Below are 10,856 nucleotides of genomic sequence, written 5' to 3' on the forward strand. Positions count from 1 at the left end.
CTGTTGCTGGCAGCTGAAGTGCTGACTCATTCCTACCTGTCAGAAGGACTGAATAAAATGGTTGCACAAAGTTCTCTATAAACAACATGAATTCAGAAGGTGGGGGGTGACAGGCTGACTGTGAAAATTCCTCACTGGGTGAGACCCGAAGGCGGGGCTGTGAGGAGATGGAAAATAGCAAGGCAAGAGGTTGGCCTCTAATTTTGGGGGATAACTTCTATCACTTGTTCTTCTTTTCCTAGAAACTCTGTCTTTTCTGAGGCAAGCCCTAAGTCCTTAGGAGAATTTATTACCAAGGATAAGATATAATATATTAGAATGTTGAAGGCCCTTGTTTCTGGGCATGTTATCAAGTGATTACACATATTACTGAAAAGGACCCAGAAAGGCAGAATTATAGTAACCACTCGACCCCATCTCTTAAAGTAGATTTGGGAAGAATTAGCTCTTATAATCACCCCTTATCTAGTGGCTAAACAAGATCAAACTTGGGCCACCATTCTTAAAATACACCATAAAGATGTCATATTCCATTGCAAACATCAGAGAGCTTATGCAACCCCATTATTTTTTTAGTAGTTTAGATGGTCATTTTCCTAAAAAAATTAATTTAATCCAAGTATTTATTGAGGTCCTACCATATGCCAGGCACAGATGAGACCATAAAAATGCTTAAAACTAGGACGTGCTAGGGAGGCTCTGTTCTTCAAGATCGCACAGCCAGGAAGCAGAAAGACCGCAGTACAATTCCGTAGTAGAATTCCCAGGGAGGAGGCTGTTTCAGGAGCTTGGAGAAGTGAGGATGGGCCTATAGCTCCACAGGGTGTCTCGCCCACATCCCACCTGGTCCCCCAGGGTCCCCTATAATGATACCTATGATGACTCCTAACCACTGGGCACTTGCTATGTGTGAGGCACTGTTCAAAGCATCTCATAACCGGTGTTCATCTCAGAACAAACCTTTGAAGTAACTGCCATTATTACCCCAATTGTCCACATAGGGAAACCAAGTCACAAAGCACTTAAGCCACTTGCCCAAGAGCATGGCGCTCCTCGATGGCAGAGCTTGGGTGTGGAGACAGGCAGAGTGCCTCCGCCAGAGCTTGTTCTTCTGACCACTCCCTTGTCACCTCTCAGGGCCCAGCGGAGTGGGAGCGGGAGGCTGGGACCAGCCAGTGTCTGCCCTGAGTGGGATGCCTGTGCGGCAGCCTTGCCTCAGAACAGTCCCAGGCGCTCTGGGGATCATGACTCTGTGGCCTGGTCCAAATCCACCTTGAGGCATTACATCTGTTAGCCCAGGTCTCACTTGCATCTCCAGCCACCAGGGCATTTCAGCTTCACCAATGGCTCACCGCACGGTGGGCGCCCTGGTCCTGCACTTCCTGCACACTCTTTGACCTGGCTTGAGGGCCTCTTGTGGGCATGCCCCTGTCCCAGGAGTCCTGGGTCTTGCCTGAGCCTGCTAACTGCTGCCCAGTCCCCTGACAGGTGTGGCCTCTATCTGAGGGAGGGTGTGGCCCCCCCTCCTGCATCCCACCCCATACTCACCCTGCCGTAGGGAGGAGCAGCCTCCCAGGCATGTGTTCATGTTTAAGGCCATTTTAATGGGGACATCCCTGTGCCAAGGTGTTGGAGCAAAGGGCTCAGAAGTCCCCATGGAAGTGGCCTCCCCAGCCAGGAGCCTAGAGTGACATAAGGTGGGGAGGGCCTGGTGTCCATCGGGAGCAGAGTCTTCCTACCCCCGTTCATGTCTGGCCCTTGGAATCTTTTTTTTCCCAGACCTGGAGCAGGGAATTGTTCTGAACCCAAAGCCTCCCAGCCCTCAATGTCTTCCCACACCCCCAGGCAGCCCTGCACTGCCGCTGAGTCCCGATCCCCAGCGGGGCAAAATGTTCCTTTTGCTTGTGTCAAACTGGTGCACACTTTCCCCGGGATGCCAGTGGAAGGCAGGATTTGGGGTTCTGGTCATTGAGTCCTCCATGTACCCCACTCTGCTCTGAAAGCTGTAGGGCAGCAGGTAGGACTAGACTCCCTGGGGGCTCAAACAGGCTGGTCCCCCCTAGCTGCTGCTCTTTTGGAGAGCTGGGCCTGCCCCAATATTCTTCTTTTTAAAATATTTATGAAGGTGCAAGTACACACAGTGAAGCATACGGTGACACATACAGCTTGCTTGACGGACTTTGCACATGTCTGTAGCCAGGGACTCATCTCCGCAGTGAAGATTCAGAGCCTTTCCAAATTCACACGAGAGTGGCTTGGTCCTGCCTACCTGAGACCCGAGGCTCACCCAACCTTCTGGCTGGCTGCTGCGCTGTGGCCTGGGCGGGCAGGGGAGGGTGCCTCCAGCTCATCACAGGTAGGTCCTGCAAGGGCGTTCAGGGGCCTCCAGACCTTTCCAGCAGGAAACACAGCCATCTCTGCTCCTCGAGTGGGTTCTAGGCAGTCTTTGAGTTCGTCAGAAACTTTCTGCTGTCACTCAACCATGACCTTTGGGTCAATATGTGTCACTTATTTCTGCCAAGAAGCCTGATACCAAAAGCCCTGGATGTAAAAGATCTGGCATATTTTCTTAAAAAGTAAATCAATCCTGTTCCCTTGAATTCTGGAGCCTTGAAAGGAGAGAGCGGTGAGCGAAATCCTACTTGGGCACTGGATGACATTTTGAAAGTCTTTCTGGGTAAAAAAGTAGTTTCGCTTCTTCAATTAGCTCCTGTAAAATCTCTATCTCCTTTAAGTGCAGGTGAAAGGATTCTATTGTCTCCAACCCAAATAGTCTAAAAAGACCTACTTCCGTTCATTGGTCCACTCACTCAACAAATGTCCATTGAGCATCTATTATGTACCAGGCGGGACTTATTCCAAGTGTTCAAGACTTGGCAAGAACGAGGCAGCTGCCCTCTGGGGGATGAGGGACTTAGGATAACTCACAGGTGAGCAGCTGACCATGACAGTGGAAAGTGCAGGAAAGAGAGGAAGCAGGGTCTAGTGGTGGGGTCAGAGCAAGGAGGACCTCTCCTCTGAGACCCCAGTGTGATCAAGGGGCAGCCAGGGAAGAGGGGTCCAGACAGTGACTAGAGATGGCCAGGTCCAGCAGGCAGGCTACTGCAGGGACATGCGACGGGGCAGGGAGGGAGGCAGCGATGGATGCGGTGGGCCTTGAGGAGCAGGCCAGGCACAGGGCTGGTGCGTGCCCCAGAGACCCTCGCTCTACATTCCCGGGACAGTGGAGGGCTCTTGTCATAGGAACAACATCACCTGACAGAGAGTGTTTTGGACCAGTCCCTCTGAAGTCCAGATTAAAGGAGACAGCATCAATATGATGACCGAATGCAATGTACCACCTGGATTCTCTGTCACCGTAAGGGACAAGGTTGGGGCAAGTGGTTGAATCTGAATGAAATGTGTAGATGTGATGATAGTATTGCATCAATATCAATTTCCTGATGTTGACCTCTGAACTGTGGTTATGTAAGAGGATGTGCTTATTTTTAGGAGCTACACATTAAGTATTTAGGGGTGAGGGGCACTGTGTGTGCAGTTTACTCTAAAAAGTTCAGAGAAAAATATGCTGTGCTTCCATGTGGGTGGTATCGGGGGGTGTGCACAGTGGTAGGGAGGGAGAAGGATAGAGCTCATGTGGCAACACGGTGACATTTGGGGATTCTGGGTACAGGCTATAAGGAAATTGTCTATACTGTTCTACAGCCTTGCCATAAGTCTAAGATCACGTCAAAATTAAAAGTCAAAAACTGGAAATGCCTCTGGCCGTGCCTTGGTTGTGGTAGGCAGCAGAAGTGTTGGCACAGGAGACAAGAGCCCTGGGGTGCGGGCAGAGGGGAGACAGGCTTTGGGGGAAGAGAAGACAGGACTTCCCAACGTGGAAGGTGAGACAACAGAAGGAACGAGGATTCTCATGGAGGATTTCCCCAGAGCAGGAGCAATGACAGGCGGTGGCATTTCCTGAGAGGAGAAACAGGGAGTGGGAAGAGGGATGGGTGGGGGAACGCTGGGGCAGAGCGGGGTGGACGGAGAGTCACCAACTCAACTCAGGGGTTATCTAAAAACAAGGTGCTATCGATTTATTTTAAAGGGAAAATGTTGGGTTTTGGGAAAGAAATTCCAGCAAGGTGGACTGTAAACCATTGGGTGCTAAAGAAAGCATATAGCATAAATATTTAGGCATTTGCTTTAATGAAATGCTCGCTTATAAAACACAACCCGAGGAAACAGGGCCTTGAATTGTATGAGAGGTGAGAGATGGTCCCATCTCCCGTATGGAGCAGCTATTGAAGTGGGCCAGACAGGGCACAGGAGTGGGGTACTCAATCCCAGAGGGCCTTAGATTCCCCCAGGGGGCTCTTACAAAACACCCACATCTGAGGCCTTCCTCTCTGAATGTCTGGGGGCTCCAGTGCAGTATTTTTTTCAAGCTCCCTGAGTGACTCTGGTCACTGGGCCTGCTCAGAACTCCCCTAGATGACTCCAGAGACGGCAGGGCCAGCAGCAGCGGCAGCAGCGGTGGATCGAGCAGTTCTCCCCAGGGAGAATGCTCTGAAAGACAACCCTCAACGAGGTGCTTTCTGTTTGTTTAAATTTCTGTTGCTGTTGCAAAATGTTCGATTCTCGTTTCTGTTTCCCTTGCCAGTTTGCCCTGGCAGAGGCATCCACGCCTCCTGCCAAATTCAGGGTGAGTGGAGGACAGAGTGAGCTGCAGGGCCCAGGGCCAAGGCCGCGGCGGGGTGTAGGTGAGCGGCCCCTGACCGTGCGCCTGGGGAGAGCCCAGTCAATGAGTCAGGCGGGTCAGAGCCCACTGTTGACAAACGCAGAGGGCTCAGCGAGGTCGGAGACAGGAGGAGCCGCTGGGGGGACCCCAGGGGGGTAGAGGTGGAGCAGCATGTGAGTGTGGAGCAGGTAATGAATGCACCTCCATAGCTCAGGTGAGTGTGTTGCGAGGGCGTCTCCTGATCAGGGGGAAAGTATCAGCCTCCCTTGGAAGACAAGGGCAGGAGGACACACAGAGGGCTCTGAGAGTCCACGTCCAAGAATAAGTCCTTAGGAGGGAAAATGCTATTTGTGTGGGGGAACAGATCACAACCCAAATTGCCCCCAATTGGAAACAAAACTCCTCAAGGTGAACTGCAACTTCTAATTGCTCGATGCTGTACAACGATGCTGTGTCAGCCCACCCAGAAACCGCTTCTGTGGGAGTCTCCAGAGGCACACCCTTGGCTCCCCCCATCCCCTCTTACAGCCAGACTCCCTGCCTACCCCCCAGCTGGTGGAGCTCAGGCCAGTGGCTGCTCCCAGGTAACTCCCAGCCTGACTTGGGCTCCCAGTCGGCAAGCTCTGGGGCCGCCTTCTGATGATGTACAGGTAAATGTGTTGTCCCTGCCAGCAGATCTTAATAATTATATTTGAAATTATGTCTCCCTGTCTGCTGGGCTGCTGGGGTCAGCCAGTGTCCCTCTGACCCAGCAGGACCTGGCAGTGCCTGGCACCTAGTAGGCACTCAACACATGATTGCCAGACGGGTGCGTGGTGACTAAATGTCTGATTAGGACTCCTGGATGGTAAATCATCTCTCGTGAAAGCCCAATCTGTTCTTGGCTCCCTGACATTTTTTGCCACTTTAAAGAGAGTAGTGAGAACACTGAGCCTATTCAAGTGACAACCCTCTTTTAAGGAGCAGGTCCAGCCTTTGGCATATGGCTCCCTTCTTAGGGCCACACTTTTGCTTCATGGTAGCTCCTCCTTCCACTGCCCCCCTGCTCGAGCCCCAGCATCACTGTGCCTTCCTGAAACACCCTTCTTTGCCAAAGCTGCTGCCCAGAGCCATGGCACTGCCAGGATCCTGGTCACTAAATTCCCCGAGGGACTGGTACTGCCCTGATGAACGCAGCCTCGCTGGCAACACTGGGCAGCTTGTACATTTTGGACAATTAAGTTGCTTCTAAACTTGGCGGCTAGTATAAAACAGATGTCGTCATTAGTCATAAGAAAATGACACTTAGGGGAAATAAATCCCAATACTATGGGCTGTTTCCAGGAGCACCCTAAGCTTGCTCCTGCCTAACGCTGTGGCAGCCTGCTCTTTTTAAAGTATTCTTCCCCCGATATCCACAGGGCTGGCTTCTTCAGCAGCTAAGGGCTCTGGGCTCAAATGTCACCTTCCCGGTGGTGCCTTCCCTGACCACCCATTCAATCCCAACTTTAGTTTTATTCACTGGGCAGTAGGCTCTGCGCACACTCTGGAAGCCCCAGCTCTAGCATGGGCTAGACTTGGGGCGCCAGACCTTGAGCTGCAGAACAGTAAGGAAGGGCTCAGATCCTTATCTCTAGGGTCTGGTGACTGGCAAGGCCTGGACTACATGCTCCACGAGAACAAGGGCTCCAAGCCCCGTTACCTGCACCCCCAGCTCCAGCACATCGTAGGTGGTGAGGGAACATCTGTGGGATTGCATAGGTCTTGCTTCAGGGACAGAGTGTGGCTACCCTAGCACCCTGGACAAGTTAAAGATACTAAGTTGGGTGGGAATTAGAAGGCTCCCCATCTCCCTCCAGACCCCAACAGCCTCCCTTTGTGGGTCTTGATCACAAGTGGCCTTTCACAGGGCACCGATGGGGGCACCAGGCAGAAGTTTCTCAGAACTTCCTTCCAGAGGAAATCAGGCTTAATGTCCTTGTCCACTGGAAGGCGAGGGCAGCCTGGGGCACTGCATCTCTGATCTGATGGCATCTGGGAAGAGGACTCCGGGAGCTTTTTCTCAGAGCAGCAAAGGGGACAGGCTCTTGCTGTCATTACGATCACAGCCCTGTTGCCTCCATCTGGGTCCAACCCACAGGACTGCCCTGCCTCATGGGGCTGTGAAAGTTTGTGCAGACAGACAGACAGACAGCCTGAGGTGTGAGGGGGTACATTCACCCCCCATGACCGAAACCCCGTGTGTGGCTGGTGTGGCCGATTGCTCATGGGTCGGGAAAGAGGGAGGGCTGGACCCAGAAGTAAAGTCTAACACCACAGAGTCCTCAGCAACGGGAAAGGAGCCCTGGTGGATTAACCAAACACACCCCCGGCCTGCAAACCCCCTTCTCCAAACGCACAGGCAGATGTAAAATCCGAAGGTCTTTGGCCTCAGCGAGCTGTGTATGTCAACTTGGGTAAATAATACCACACTGACTTAACAATAATCCGCGAGGCAGGGAAAAAAACCACTTTCATTGTTATAAAACTAGACTAAGATTACATTTTTTCCACTGAAATTACTTCTCAGGGTCCATAAATAGGTCTTATGATAAAGGATGGGGGAGGGGAACAACAACACTCACAAGATAAAGTACAACCCTTTTTAAAATTATTTATGGGTTCTTTTTTTGTCTGATTCTGAACCCTTTGAAGTACTGAAGAACTATATAAAGTAAGTTAAATGTTTATTTCCAAGAAACAGCAAATAAAACTCCACTGTCAGCGAGACAGAATTATTTACCAGTGCTCCCAAAGGCCAGGAACCTTCCTTGTCATGTTTTCTGTGACCAAAAGTTATTCTCCTTAAGCCTGCCATGATCTTCGGTTGCAAAACACCCGGAATGGCAGCAAGCCTTGCCCAGTGACAGTGGCCTGAATGTGTGGTCCCCATTTCTCGTGACTCAGAGAGGGGGGACAGGGCTGGCCAGGAGGACAAGGCTGTCACTGCTCAGCACAGAGTCAGCTGCTCAGGGATTTAGCACTTGAAACTGAGAGATGTTGACCTGAATTGATTAATGGAACAGCCTAGAGCCACCAACTCTTCCTATTCCGGCTGTCTCTTCCCCAGCCCGGCCACTCTCTGTGAGTTTTGTTCTGGTGACTGAGTCCAGCTGTCTGATGACACTGAGCTCCAAAGCAGGCCGGTCTCCCTCCCTGCACTGCTGTGCCCAACTTCTTCAGCACCCATGGGTGCTGGGCCCGGGCGGAGCCTGTGGCCAGCAGAGGAAGACAAGCCTCCTCCATCACATGGTTCTCGCAAGACCACCATCCACCGGCAGTCTGGGAACACACCACCGTCTCCTCTGATGTCGTCATGTCTGATGTTGGTGGCCACTCCGGGCATGCGCCCCTCTCACGTTTCATACATTTATGTATATTTGTGCCATCTGCGTATTTCTGATCGTTGGCAGCAGTGTCTGTTATTGAATCCCAACTGTGCCGAGCAAGGGATACTCATAAGAAAAGAATAACTGAGAGCACAAAGCAACGTTAGGTATGCGAAGGTCTGTATCTATGCTGCCAGTGTGATGGGGGTTGGGAAGGACACCCCAATAATTGTTGGTCACCTTCCCTGTACCTGCAGTTTTCATGCAGCCCATTCTTTAGAGCTCATGTAGGCCTCCGAAGGTGAGGACTGTCGAGGCCCAGACACATGAGGGCTGTGTCAGTTTCCGAGGGCTGCCATGTAAATTACCACAAAGTTGGTGGCTTCAAACAACAGAAGTTTATTCATTTATAGTTCTAGAGGTCACAAATCCAAAATTAAAGTGTTGACAGGGCCAAGCTCCCTCCAAAGGCTCTAGGAGAGAATCCTTCTCTGCCTCTTCCAGCGCTGGCAGCTCTAGGAGTTCCTTGGCTTGTGGCTGTACAACTCCAATCTCTGCCTTCGTCTTCACACGGCCTCCCCTCTCCCCCCGTGTGTGTGCGCATGAGTGTGCGTGTGTGTGTGTGTGTGTGTGTGTGTGGGTCTTCTTGTGTCTGTGTGTTCTCCTCTTCTGTTTCTTAGAATAACACTTGTTACTGAATTTAAGCCCACTCAGATAATCCAAGAGGATTTCACTTTGAGATCCTTAACCCAAGTAAGGCCACATTTACAGGTTCAGGGTGTTGGATGTGGATCTATCTTTTGGGGGCACAATGCAATTTACTACAAGGGGTGACATTTGACGCTTATTGGCACTGTTTTAGGTGCGTTGCCTGAATCTCCTTTAGTCTTCAAGGCAACTTTAAGAGGCAGGTACAAATTATTGTCCCCATTTTCACAAGTGAAGATACCAAAGTGCAGAGAGGAGAAATAAGCCTCCAGTGTCACACATCAGAAAGTGGCAGAGCCTGGGGGTGCTGCAGAGCCTGCTGGGGACCTGGGTGCCTGGCCTGACTCACGGAGCCAGCCCAGGGCAGCATGATCGCTGCACTTCCCTCTGATGAGAGTCTTCACCTCTTCCTCCTTATGTCATCATCACCCTGAGAGACACCCACATCCCATCAGAGGGACCCTGCAGCGCCATGCCCCACCTCTCTGGAGGCCTCTCCCACCAGGGCTCCTCAAGTGCCTGATCCCTGTGGCCACATCTGGACCATCGCATCCTGAAATATGGATTCCAAACACTTTCTCCATCTCTCCAGCCCTCGTTGAGTTCCCCGACTCCCATCGCCAGCTTCCTTGGTTCACTGAGAATTTCAGCACAGTGGCTCCCCCTCCTCCCTCTCAGGCCTCCCTCCGGGCCCTTCTTCCCTTCTTGTCCAGACTCTGCTCCTATGTGAATTCCCTCAGCAACTGCCTTTCTCGCCTTTGTCACAGCCTCAGGGCTGGCAAAAGCCCAGCCCTGAATGAACCCTCCCATCTGCCTTCTCCAAGCCTGCCCCAGAGCTGTTGCCTGTTCTTGGAGATAATCTCACAATAGGGCTGGCTGCTCTTGCTCTAAATTCATGATCCCAGCCCAACCCCTGGCCCTCAAGCCTGTCAGGCCCTGCCACCGTTCTCTGTAGTAGTCCACTGCCCACTCCCAAGTGACCATTTCACTTCTCTTTGCCCGCTCTCCTCCTCTTCCACCCTGCACTCACCTCTACTGCCACGTGGTCCCACCGCTTAGCTCAGCTCTCATCTTCCCCACACCAGACTCACAGACCCGTGTGGCTGCACCCCTCTTCTGCATCTCCTACGTGGATAGAGGAAGCCCCCCACATCTGTGCTCTTGACCCAGCCCCTCAGGCTCCTTGGGAACTGCACTCCCTGGTGCCTCTCCGTGGCTTCCACTCCAGTGTCTCCTCTCTCTAGGCAAGTCAACCAGCATCCAAACGTGCTTCTCAAGTCCTCCAGCCTCCAGCCCCTCCCCTCAGTGGCTACCTCCCAATCCCTCTCCTCTCCTTTAGAGTCAGATTCTCAAAAGAACATGATTTATTCACATAGGCTCCATCTCGTCACTCCCATGCACTCCCGGACCCACGGTAGCCTGGCTCCGCTCCCCAGCGCTGGCCCACCTGCTTGGTGAAGGTCACAGTGACCCCATCTGGCCAGGTCCAGCCCTGCTCTTGGACTTCATCTTAGTCCTTTGACACAGTTGACCCCTCCTCCTTCTGGAAACACTGTCCTTTCTCAGTCCCTGCCATAGAACACTCTCTTGGCTTTCCTCACACCCCACCAGCTAGCTGGTCCTCCTCTGCCAGTCCTCCCCCTTTTCCCAACTCCTGAAGGGGGAGGTTCTCCCCTAGGCCTTCTTGGGTCCTCTTGCTTCACTTCACAGGTGATTCCATGCAGTCCCATGAAATGCCATTCTCATGCCATGTTCCCAAATCTATGCCCCCAGCCTGGACTTCTCCTTCAAGCTTCTTTCTGATTTGCAAATCCTATTGCCTGCTGACATCTCCGCTCAGACATCTCAGACCTCCCCAAGTGAGCTCATTCAGAGCAGAGTCTCCACCCCCACCAGCCTTTGCCATCCCAGCGAATGGCATGGCACCCTCATCCCAGGAGACTTGAGCCTCTCTTCTTGAAGGGTCCTCTTCTCCCTTTATCTAATCCTTCAATACATCTTGCTGATTTTCCCTCTATCATACATCTTGACTCTCTCTCTCAAAATAGCCTGAAAGGCTCAGCTCTGCTCTCCATCCA

Source organism: Propithecus coquereli, unplaced genomic scaffold, assembly GCF_000956105.1.
Source record: "Propithecus coquereli isolate 6110/MARCELLA unplaced genomic scaffold, Pcoq_1.0 Scaffold171, whole genome shotgun sequence".
Taxonomy (NCBI): Eukaryota; Metazoa; Chordata; class Mammalia; order Primates; family Indriidae; genus Propithecus; species Propithecus coquereli.